Below are 11,862 nucleotides of genomic sequence, written 5' to 3' on the forward strand. Positions count from 1 at the left end.
CCACAAGAAGCCTAAATCTCACTCCTTAATTCACAGGCCCTTTGAGATACCCTTTCCTGGGAGGGGTAGGGTGCAAGTCAAGGTCTTAGCTCTAAGAAATAGGTTTTCTTTAAGATTTCAAATGTAACAAGGAGAGGAAGCAAGAGTCAGACCACAGCAGAAGCTAAGGGTGGGACGGGAAGTGGAGACAAATTTTGTCTTTTCTCAGCAGAGGTTCTCTAGGTGGTGGTCTACAGTTTAGAGCAAGAAATGGGCATGGGGTGGGGGATGCTGCGCTTATCTTGACCTTCAGCATCAGCTAGCCCACAGACAGCATTTTAGGACAATTATAATTACTGGTTGAGATTTTTAATGGGGAGACTTTTCTAGAAAGGGAGAACTATATATACAGGGAGCAAATTGTTGGTGTCTAGGGGAGCAGGAGGGATTGACTGCAAGGCTGGCATAATAAGAATTTGGGGCAGCATGATGGATCTGTTCAGTATCTTAATTGTGGTGGTCGGATGACTGATTTATCAAAACTCATAGACCTATACAGAAAAACAACTGGACTTTATCTGAATCAAAATTTTAAAATGCAAAAGGGGATATCGTGCAAGTAGATTTTCATATCCCTTTAAAAATGAGCATAGCAATTCCACTCTTACACATAGACCCAAGAAAATAGAAAACAATGTTCATGCAGAAACTTCAACATGAATGATTCTGCTGCTGCTGCTGCTAAGTCGCTTCAGTCATGTCCAACTCTGTGCGACCCCATTGACGGAAGCCCACCAGGCTCCCCCGTCCCTGGGATTCTCCAGGCAAGAACACTGGAGTGGGTTGCCATTTCCTTCTCCAGTGCATGAAAGTGAAAATTGAAAGTGAAGTCGTTCAGTCGTGTCCGACTCTGTGCGACCCCATGGACTGTAGCCCACCAGGCTCCTCCATCCACGGGATTTTCCAGGCAAGATAACTGGAGTGGGGTGCCATCGCCTTCTCCGATGAATGATTCTAGCAGCACTAATCTTCTAATAGCCCCAGAGTAGAAACAACCCAAATGTCCATTAGCTGATGAATGGGTAAACAAAATGGGCTGAATCCATGCAATGAAATATTACTCAGACATAAGGAATGATGTTCTGATCCATACTACAAAGTGGATAAACCTTGAAAGCACTATACAAAGTAAAAAGTCAGACGAAAGGTCACACTCTGTTACATAAAATGTCCAGAATAGGCAAATCCATAGAGACAGAAAATAAATTAGTGGTTACCAGGGGCTGAAGGGAGGAGGGAAGTTGGACGTTTCTATGAAGACCTACAAGACTTTCTAGAACTAACACCCCCCCCAAAGATGCCCTTTTCATTATAGGGGACTGGAATGCAAAAGTAGGAAGTCAAGAGATACCTCGACTAACAGGCAAATTTGGCCTTGGAGTACAGAATGAAGCAGGGCAAAGGCTAATAGAGTTTTGCCAAGAGAACGCACTGGTCATACCAAACACCCTCTTCCAACAACACAAGAGAACGCTCTACACATGGACATCACCAGATGGTCAACACCGAAATCAGATTGATTATATTCTTTGCAGCCAAAGATGGAGAAGCTCTATACAATCAGCAAAAACAAGACTAGGAGCTGACTGTGGCTCAGATCATGAACTCCTTATTGCCAATTTCAGACTTAAATTGAAGAAAGGAGGGAAAACCACTGGACCATTCAGGTATGACCTAAATCAAATCCCTTACAATTATACAGTGGAAGTGACAAATAGATTCAAGGGATTAGATCTGATAGAGTGCCTGAAGAACTATGGTCTGAGGTTTGTGACATTGTACAGGAGGCAGGGATCAAGACCATCCCCAAGAAAAAGAAATGCAAAAAGGCAAAACGGTTATCTGAGGAGGCCTTACAAATAGCTGTGAAGAGAAGCTAAAGGCAAAGGAAAAAAGGAAAGATATACCCATTTGAATGCAGGGTTCCAAAGAATAGCAAGGAGAGATAAGAAAGCCTTCCTCAGTGACCAATGCAAAGAAATAGAGGAAAACAACAGAATGGGAAAGACTAGAGATCTCTTCAAGAAAATTAGAGATACCAAGGGAACATTTCATGCAAAGATCGGCTCCATAAAGGACAGAAATGGTGTGGACCTAACAGAAGCAGAAGAGATTAAGAAGAGTTGGCAAGAATACACAGAAGAAAAAAAAAAAAAAAAAAGAATACACAGAAGAACTATACAGAAAAGATCTTCACGACCCACATAATCATGATGGTATGGTCACTCACCTAATGCCAGACATCCTGGAATGTGAAGTCAAGTGGGCTCTAGGAAGCACCACTAAGAACAAAGCTGTGGAGGTGATGGAATTCCAGTGGAGCTATTTCAAATCTTGAAAGATGGTACTGTGAAAGTGCTGCACTCAATATGCCAGCAAATTTGGAAAACTCAGCAGTGGCCACAGGACTGGAAAAGGTCAGTTTTCATTCCCAACCCAAAGAAAGGCAATGCCAAAGAATGCTCAAACTACCACACAATTGCACTCACCTCTCATGCTGTAAAGTAATGCTCAAAATTCTCCAAGCCAGGCTTCAACAGTATGTGAACTGTGAACTTGCAGATGTTCAAGCTGGATTTGGAAAAGGCAGAGGAACCAGAGATCAAATTGCCAACATCCACTGGATCTTCGAAAAAGCAAGCAAGTTCCAGAAAAGCATCTACTTCTGCTTTATTGACTATGCCAAAGCCTTTGACTGTGTGGATCACAATAAACTGTGGAAAATTCTTCGAGATAGGAATACCAGACCACTTGACCTGCCTCTTGAGAAATATGTTTTCAGGTCAGGAAGCAACAGTTAGAACTAGACATGGAACAACAGACGGGTTCCAAATAGGGAAGGGAGTACGTCAAGGTTGTATATCGTCATCCTGCTCATTTAACTTATATGCAGAGTACATCATGAGAAATGCTGGGCCGGAGGAAGCACAAGCTGGAATCAAGATTGCCGGGAGAAATATCAATAACCTCAGATATGCAGATTATGGCAGAAAGTGAAGAACTAAAGAGCCTCTTGATGAAAGTGAAAGAGGAGAGTGAAAAAGCTGGCTTAAAACTCAACATTCATAAAACTAAGATCATGGCATCTGGTTCCATCACTTCATGGCAAATAGATGGAGAAACAGTGGAAAGCGGAGAAGGCAATGGCACGCCACTCCAGTACTCTTGCCTGGAAAAATCCCATGGATGGAGGAGCCTGGTGGGCTACAGTCCATGGGGTCGCACAGAGTTGGACACGACTGAGCGAATTCCGTTTCACTTTTCACATTCATGCACTGGAGAAGGAAATGGCAACCCACTCCAGTGTTCTTGCCTGGAGAATCCCAGGGACGGGGGAGCCTGGTGGGCTTCTGTCTATGGGGTCGCACAGAGTCGGACACGACTGAAGCGACTTAGCAGCAGCAGCAGCAGTGGAAAGAGTGACAGATTTTATTTGGGGACTTGAAAATCACTGCAGATGGTGACTGCAGCCATGAAATTAAAAGACGTTTGTCCTTGGAAGAAAAGTTATGGCCAACCTAGATAGCATATTCAAAAGCAGAGACATTACTTTGCCAACAAAGGTTCGTCTAGTCAAGGCTATGGTTTTTCCTGTGGTCATGTATGGATGTGAGAGTTGGACTGTGAAGAAGGCTGAGCACCGAAGAATTGATGCTTTTGAACTGTGGTGTTGGAGAATACTCTTGAGAGTCGCTTGGACAATAAGAAGATCCAACCAGTCCATCCTAAAGGAAATCAGGCCTGACTATTCATTGGAAGGACTGATGCTGAAGCTGAAACTCCAATACTTTGGCCACCTGATGCGAAGTTCAGTTCACTTCAGTTGCTCAGTCGTGTCTGACTCTTTGCAACCCCATGAATCGCAGCACGCCAGGCCTCCCTGTCCATCACTAACTCCCGGAGTTCACTCAAACTCATGTCCATCGAGTTAGTGATGCCATCCAGCCATCTCATCCTCTGTTGTCCCCTCCTCCTCCTGCCCCCAATCCCCCCCAGCATCAGAGTCTTTTCCAGTGAGTCAACTCTTCTCATGAGGTGGCCAAAGTATTGGAGTTTCAACTTCAACATCAGTCCTTCCAATGAACACCCAGGACTGATCTCCTTTAGGATGGACTGGTTGGATCTCCTTGCAGTCCAAGGGGTTCTCAAGAGTCTTCTCCAACACCACAGTTCAAAAGCATCAATTCTTCGGCGTTCAACTTTCTTCACAGTCCAACTTTCACATCCATACATGACCACTGGAAAAACCATAGCCTTGACTAGACAGACCTTTGTTGGCAAAATAACATCTCTGCTTTTCAATATGCTATCTAGGTTGGTCATAACGTTCATTCCAAGGAGTAAGCGTCTTTTAATTTTATGGCTGCAATCACCATCTGCAGTGATTTTGGAGCCCCCCAAAATAAAGTCTGACACTGTTTCCACTGTTTCCCCATCTCTTTGCCATGAAGCGATGGGACCAGATGCTATGGTCTTAGTTTTCTGAATGTTGAGCTTTAAGCCAACTTTTTCACTCTCCTCTTTCACTTTCATCAAGAGGTTTTTGAGTTCCTCTTCACTTTCTGCCATAAGGGTGGTGTCATCTGCATATCTGAGGTTATTGATATTTCTCCCGGCAATCTTGATTCCAGCTTGTGCTTCTTCCAGCCCAGCATTTCTCATGATGTACTCTGCATATAAGTTAAATGAGCAGGATGACGATATACAACCTTGACGTACTCCTTTTCCTATCTGGAACCAGTCTGTTGTTCCATGTCCCGTTCTAATTGTTGCTTCCTGACCTGCATATAGGTTTCTCAAGAGGCAGGTCAGGTGGTCTGGTATTCCCATTTCTTTCAGGATTTTCCACAGTTTATTGTGATCCACACAGTCAAAGGCTTTGGCATAGTCAATAAAGCAGAAATAGATGTTTTTCTGGAACTCTCTTGCTTTTTTCATGATCCAGCGGATGTTGGCAATTTGATCTCTGGTTCCTCTGCCTTTTGTAAGGCCAGCTTGAACATCTGGAAGTTCACGGTTCACATATTGCTGAAGCCTGGCTTGGAGAATTTTGAGCATGACTTTACTAACGTGTGAGATGAGTGCAATTGTGTGGTAATTTGAGCATTCTTTGGCATTGCCTTTATTTGGGATTGGAATGAAAACTGACCTTTTCCAGTCCTGTGGCCACTGCTGAGTTTTCCAAATTTGCTGGCATATTGAGTGCAGCACTTTCACAGCATCATCTTTCAGGATTTGAAATAGCTCCACTGGAATTCCATCACCTCCACTAGCTTTGTTCATAGTGATGCTTTCTAAGGCCCACTTGACTTCACATTCCAGGATGTCTGGCTCTAGGTGAATGGTCACACCATTGTGATTATCTGGGTTGTGAAGCTCTTTTTTGTACAGTTCTTCTGTGTATTCTCGCTACCTCTTCTTAATCTCTTCTGCTTCTGTTAGGTCCATACCATTTCTGTCCTTTATGGAGCCGATCTTTGCATGAAATGTTCCCTTGGTATCTCTAATTTTCTTGAAGAGATCTCTAGTCTTTCCCATTCTGTTGTTTTCCTCTATTTCTTTGTATTCATCGTTGAGGAAGGGTTTCTTATCTCTCCTTGCTCTTCTTTGGAACTCTGCATTCAGATGCTTATATCTTTCCTTTTCTCTTTTGCTTTTCACTTCTCTTCTTTTCACAGCTATTTGTAAGGACTCCTCAGACCGCCATTTTGCTTTTTTGCATTTCTTTTCCATGGGGATGGTCTTGATCCCTGTCTCCTGTACGATGTCAGGAACCTCTGTCCATAGTTCATCAGGCACTATCAGATCTAGTCCCTTAAATCTATTTCTCACTTCCACTGTATAATCATAAGGGATTTGATTTAGGTCATACCTGAATAATCTAGTGGTTTTCCCCACTTTCTTCAATTTAAGTCTGAATTTGGTAATAAGGAGTTCATGATCCGAGCCACAGTCAGCTCCTGGTCTTGTTTTTGCTGACTGTATAGAGCTTCTCCATCTTTGGCTGCAAAGAATATAATCAGTCTGATTTCGGTGTTGACCATCTGGCGATGTCCATGTGTAGAGTCTTCTCTTGTGTTGTTGGAAGAGGGTGTTTGGTATGACCAGTGCGTTCTCTTGGCAAAACTCTATTAGCCTTTGCCCTGCTTCATTCTGTACTCCAAGGCCAAATTTGCCTGTTACTCCAGGTGTTTCTTGACTTCCTACTTTTGCATTCCAGTCCCCTATAATGAAAAGGACATCTTTTTGGGGTGTTAGTTCTAAAAGGTCTTGTAGGTCTTCATAGAACTGTTCAACTTCAGCTTCTTCAGCATAGGCTTGGATTACTGTGATATTGAATGGTTTGCGAAGAACTGACTCATTTGAAAAGACCCTGATGCTGGGAAAGATTGAGGGCAGGACAAGAAGGGGGTGACAGAGGATGAGATGGTTGGATGGCATCACTGACTCAATGGACATGAGTTTGAGTAAACTCTGGGAGCTGGTGATAGACAGGGAGGCCTGGAGTGCTGAAGTCCATGGGGTCACAAAGAGTCGGACACGACTGAGTGACTGAAGGGAGGAGGGAATTGGGTAGTGACTAATTAAAGCCACCTGCCTTGGAAGTGTGGCATCTCAACAGCTGGACCGCCAGGGAAGTCCCTGGGCAGCTTTTAATCATAATTTGTTCCCTACAAATTTGTTGCTATGTCTATTGTTTTGATTAAAAAAAAAAAAAAAGTTTTAAAACAGTGTTGTTCAATCGCTCAGCTGTGTCTGACTCTGTGACCCCATGAACTGCAGCACGCCAGGCTTCCCTGCCCTTCACTATCTCCTGGAGCAGTCTCAAACTCATGTCCATTGAGTTGGTGATGCCATCCAACTATCTCATCCTCTGTTACCCCCTTCTCCTGCCCTCAATCTTTCCCAGCATCAGGGTCTTTTCCAATGAGTCGGTTCTTCTCTTTGCATCAAGTAGCCATGCAGCTCTCAAAAAGCTACAAATCTGCCCTACTCCTTCCTATATGGGAGAAGTACCAATAACCTGAGATATGCAGACGACACCACCCTTTTGGTCAAAAGTGAAGAGGAACTAAAGAGCCTCTTGGTGAAAGTGAAAGAGGAGAGTGAAAAAGCTGACTTAAAACTCAACATTCAAAAAACTAAGATCATGGCATCTGACCCATTACTTCATGGCAAACAGATGGGGAAATGATGGAAACGGTGACAGATTTTATTTCCTTGGGCTTCAAAATCACTGCAGATGGTAACTGCAGCCATGAAATTAAGACACTTGCTCCTTGGAAGAAAAGCTATGACCAACCTAGACAGCATATTAAAAAGCAGAGACATTGCTGACAAAGGTCCATCTAGTCAAACCTATGGCTTTTCCAGTAGTCATGTATGGATGTGAGAGTTGGACCATAAAGAAAGCTGAGGGCCGAAGAATTGATGCTTTTGAACTGTGATGTTGCAGAAGACTCTTGAGAGTGCCTTAGAGTGCAAGGAGATGCAACCAGTCCATCCTAAAGGAAATCAGTCCTGAATATTCATCAGAAGGACTGATGCTGAAGCTTCAATACTTGGCCACCTGATGCAAAGAGTTAACTCATTAGAAAAGACCCAGATGCTGGGAAAGATTGAAGGCGGAGGAGAAGGGGGACGACAGAGGATGAGATGGTTGGATGGCATCACTGACTCCATGGATATGAGGTTGAGCAAGCTCTGGGGGTTGGTGATGGACAGGGAAGCCTGGCGTGCTGTAGTCCATGGGGTGACAAAGGGTCGCACACAACTGAGCAACTGAAGTGAACTGAACTTCCTAAACAGAGTCTCCACCTTCCGCCACTAGGGGGCAGTGTGTTATAATTAAAAGCTTTGAGCCACAGAGATTAAAAAATTCCAACCCTCCAACAGGTAACAATTATAAACTCTGGGTAAGACAAAACAATTACTGTCTAGGCCTAACCCAAAGTTAAATTAGTCTCATGACATATTTTACTAATGCTCCTCTTTAACATAGGATTCATTTTCTCAGCTTTTCCTGTTAATTGTAATCTCCAGGACGAATATACTTTCCAATTGATTTGTAATCCTTTAGATATGTTTGGTTACACTGGAGACAAGAGCAAGGACACTGTCCCTTTGAAGGAAGTTGTTGTTCAGTTGCTAAGTCGTGTCCAACTCTTTGCCACCCCATGGACTGCAGCATACCAGGCTTCCCTGTCCTTCACTATTTCCCAGAGTTTGCTCAAACTCACATCCATTGAGTCAGTGATGCTATCTGACCATTTCATCCTTTGCCACCCTCTTCTCCTTTTGCCTTCAGTCTTTCCCAGCATCAGGATCTTTTCCAATGAGTCAGCTGTTCGCATCAGGTGACCAAAGTACTGGAGCTTCAGCTTCAGCATCAGTTCTTCCAGTGAATATTCAGGACTGATTTCCTTTAAGATGGGCTGGTTTAATCCCCTTGCAGTCCAAGGGACTCTCAAGAGGCTTCTTCAGCACCACAATTCGAAAGCATCAGTTCTTCAGCACTCAGCCTTCTTTATATTCTCTCACATCGGTACATGACTACTGGAAAAACCATTCAGTTCAGTTCAGTTCAGTCACTCAGTCGTGTCCGACTCTTTGCAACCCCATGAATTACAGCACTCCAGGCCTCCCTGTCCATCACCAACTCCCGGAGTTCACTCAAACTCACGTCCATCGAGTCAGTGATGCCATCCAGCCATCTCATCCTCTGTCGTCCCCTTCTCCTCCTGCCCCCAATCCCTCCCAGCATCAGTCTTTTCCAATGAGTCAACTCTTCGCATGAGGTGGCCAAAGTATTGGAGTTTCAGCTTCAGCATCAGCCCTTCCAATGAACACCCAGGACAGATCTCCTTTAGGATGGACTGGTTGGATTTCCTTGCAGAGCTTTGGCTATATGAACTTTCATCAGAAAAGTTATGTCTGACTTTTAATATGCTGTCTGCTGCTGCTGCTGCTGCTAAGTCACTTCAGTCATGTCTGACTCTGTGCGACCCCATAAACGGCAGCCCACGAGGCCCCGCCGTCCCTGAGATTCTCCAGGCAAGAACACTGGAGTGGGTTGCCATTTCCTCCTCCAATGCACGAAGGTGAAAAGTGAAAGTGAAGTCGCTCAGTCGTGTCCAACTCTTAGCGACCCCATGGACTGCAGCCTACCAGGCTCCTCCATCCATGGGATTTTCCAGGCAAGAGTACTGGAGTGGGGTGCCATTGCCTTCTTCAATATGCTGTCTAGGTTTGTCATTTTTTTCCCCCCCAAAGTGAAAGTGTCTTTAATTTCATGGCTGCAGTCAACATCTGCAGTGATTTTGGAGCCCAAGAAAATTGAAGGCTGTAAGGTAATCTTAATTGGGGAATAATTTCTTTAAGGAGGGTTTTCACCACTTCAGAGGCTTTTTCTGTCTGGGTGGGAAATGCCTCCACTTGTCCTGAAAAAAAAGCTGTCCACATGCACAAGCTGGTATCTGAAATTTCCCACAGCTTAAGGCATTTGAGTAAAGCCTATGTGCTGATCCTCAGTGGACAGACTGACTTTGTGTCAACTCTGTGTCAACTCGCTCCCTTCCTTTTCTTCCTGTATGATAGATATTCTCTTGGGTTTCTATTACCATTAAGTGACAACTGTCTTTTTCTCACCCTGATGTCATATACAAATGCTTGCACCTAGATAATTCCATTACTCTTCCTTGCTTCACCACAGAATAGCTACAGAGCCATTCAAAGACTCCTGTAAAACCATACATAGCAATTGAGCATCTCTAACCATTAAAAGATGACTTTTGGCCTTGGCATCCACCAAGTGGGCTGAATTCTGGGATAATTCCTTTAGTGATTTTAGGATCCAAGTAAAACCTTTCTCTTCTCCCAGTTTGGGACAGGGATGGACAGGTGTTTGTGTGTGTATCAGCAAGTGTGTCTGTATATGTGTATCTGTGTCTGTCTTCCTTTCCTCCATTTGACATCAGTGTGTAAATAAAGAAATGGTACCAAAGCAAAATGAAATTAAAAACCCCAGACCACAAGCAGAACTCTAAATAAATCCTCAAGTTTGGCCTCGAGGTTTTACGTATCACAAGAACCATCAACTCAACCCCTGGGCAATGTGACTCCTTGGAGAGCTGCTGTATCCAGACCAATGACCCAGGAGACTGCAGATGATGGAATTAACACAGCAAAGGTGATGGTACACGGGGCACAGAGTCCCAAGATGACCCCTCCCCAACCCTCTTGTGGAGATCCTAACAGGTACTGTGGTCACACATTGTTACGCATTAAGTATTATGTGCCTCTCAGTCATGGGTTTGTAGCTGTAATCAGATCATCTACCCAAGATGTGCCCTAGAGGGTTTTCTTTAGGGATAGTCGGAACATTCCTCAATTTGCAGAGACAGAAACACAAGAAAAAATAAAACGCACACAGCACACACAAACGCCAGCATCAGACAAACCGGTTCACAATTCAGGGAAAAGTTCAGCAATCATTGCCTCTCTCCAACAGGGTACCCCACTTCAACACAAAACAAACTGGCTTATTCTGGAGGGAAAAAGCCCCACCTGGAAGAAAAGTTTCCTCCGGAAATGACTTGCCCTGTTGTATGGAACCCAGCGGCTCCCACAGGTCAATTTCTTGCTCCAACTGCCAAGCGATGGGGCAGCTGGTGTTGCTTTGGGGGATTCTGAAGGGAAGATCCTCAGGACAAGTGGTCTCACAGCTGCTAGGGATTTACCCCAAAATTCCCTAACAGGGGTGGGTTGGCTAGGAGCAAGGAGGCTCCCAGTTGGCTTTGCCAAAACTGGTACTGCTCCTCCCACAACAGGCCAATAAATCAGAGATGAGTTGTCAGGGCAAAGAATAGTGACTTTATTCACAAAGTCAGCAGACCAAGAAGGTGGTGGACTAGTGTGTCTCAAAGAACCATTTTCTCTGAGTTAGAATTCAGACTTCTTTTATACTAAGAGGGGAGAGAGCAGGTCCGGGTTCTGGGTCAGAGCCTGGAGGGGATGTGTTCATTTCTTCCTTCCCACAATCACCCACAGGTGAACCTAGGTAGGTTTCCCATGAGTTACACAGGTATTCTGGCTTAATGCTCAGTATCTGGGAGGCTATGACAACCCTAGAGAGCATATTAAAAAGCAGAGACATCCCTTTGCTGACAAAAGTCCGTCTAGTCAAAGCTATGGCTTTTCCAGTAGTCATGTATGGATGTGGGAGTTGGACCATAAAGAAGGTTGAGCACTGAGGAATTGATGCTTTCAAAATGTGGTGCTGGAGAAGACTCTGGAGAGTCCCTTGGACTGCAAAGAGATCAAACTAGTCAGTCCTAAAGGAAATGAATCTTGAATATTCATTGGAAGGACTGATGCTGAAGCTGAAGCTCCAATACTTTGGCCACTGATGCAAAGAGCTGACTCACTAGAAAAGACCCTGATGCTGGGAAAGACTGAGGGCAGGAGAAGGAGATGATAGCGGATGAGATGGTTGGATGGCATCACCAACTCAATAGACATGAGTTTGAGCAATCTCTGGGAGACAGTGAAGGACAGGGAAGCCTGGCATGCTGTAGTCCATGGGGTGGCAAAGAGTCAGACACGACTGAGCAACCGAACAATAACCTGGGAGGCAGGGTTCCCCGAGATGGGTCATTATGTATAATTTAAGGAACAACCTCAAACCCTGCCCAACCCCTAGAGCCCCCTCTTCAAATGCCTAGTCCCTTCCTTCAGCCCACAGCAGTCCCCCAACTCCCAACACGTTCCTCTTCCAGTCACAGCCCCCGAGGCCCCTGTCCCCCCTTCAGAGAGACACGCAGC

Source organism: Bos indicus x Bos taurus, chromosome 18, assembly GCF_003369695.1.
Source record: "Bos indicus x Bos taurus breed Angus x Brahman F1 hybrid chromosome 18, Bos_hybrid_MaternalHap_v2.0, whole genome shotgun sequence".
NCBI classification, from domain to species: Eukaryota; Metazoa; Chordata; class Mammalia; order Artiodactyla; family Bovidae; genus Bos; species Bos indicus x Bos taurus.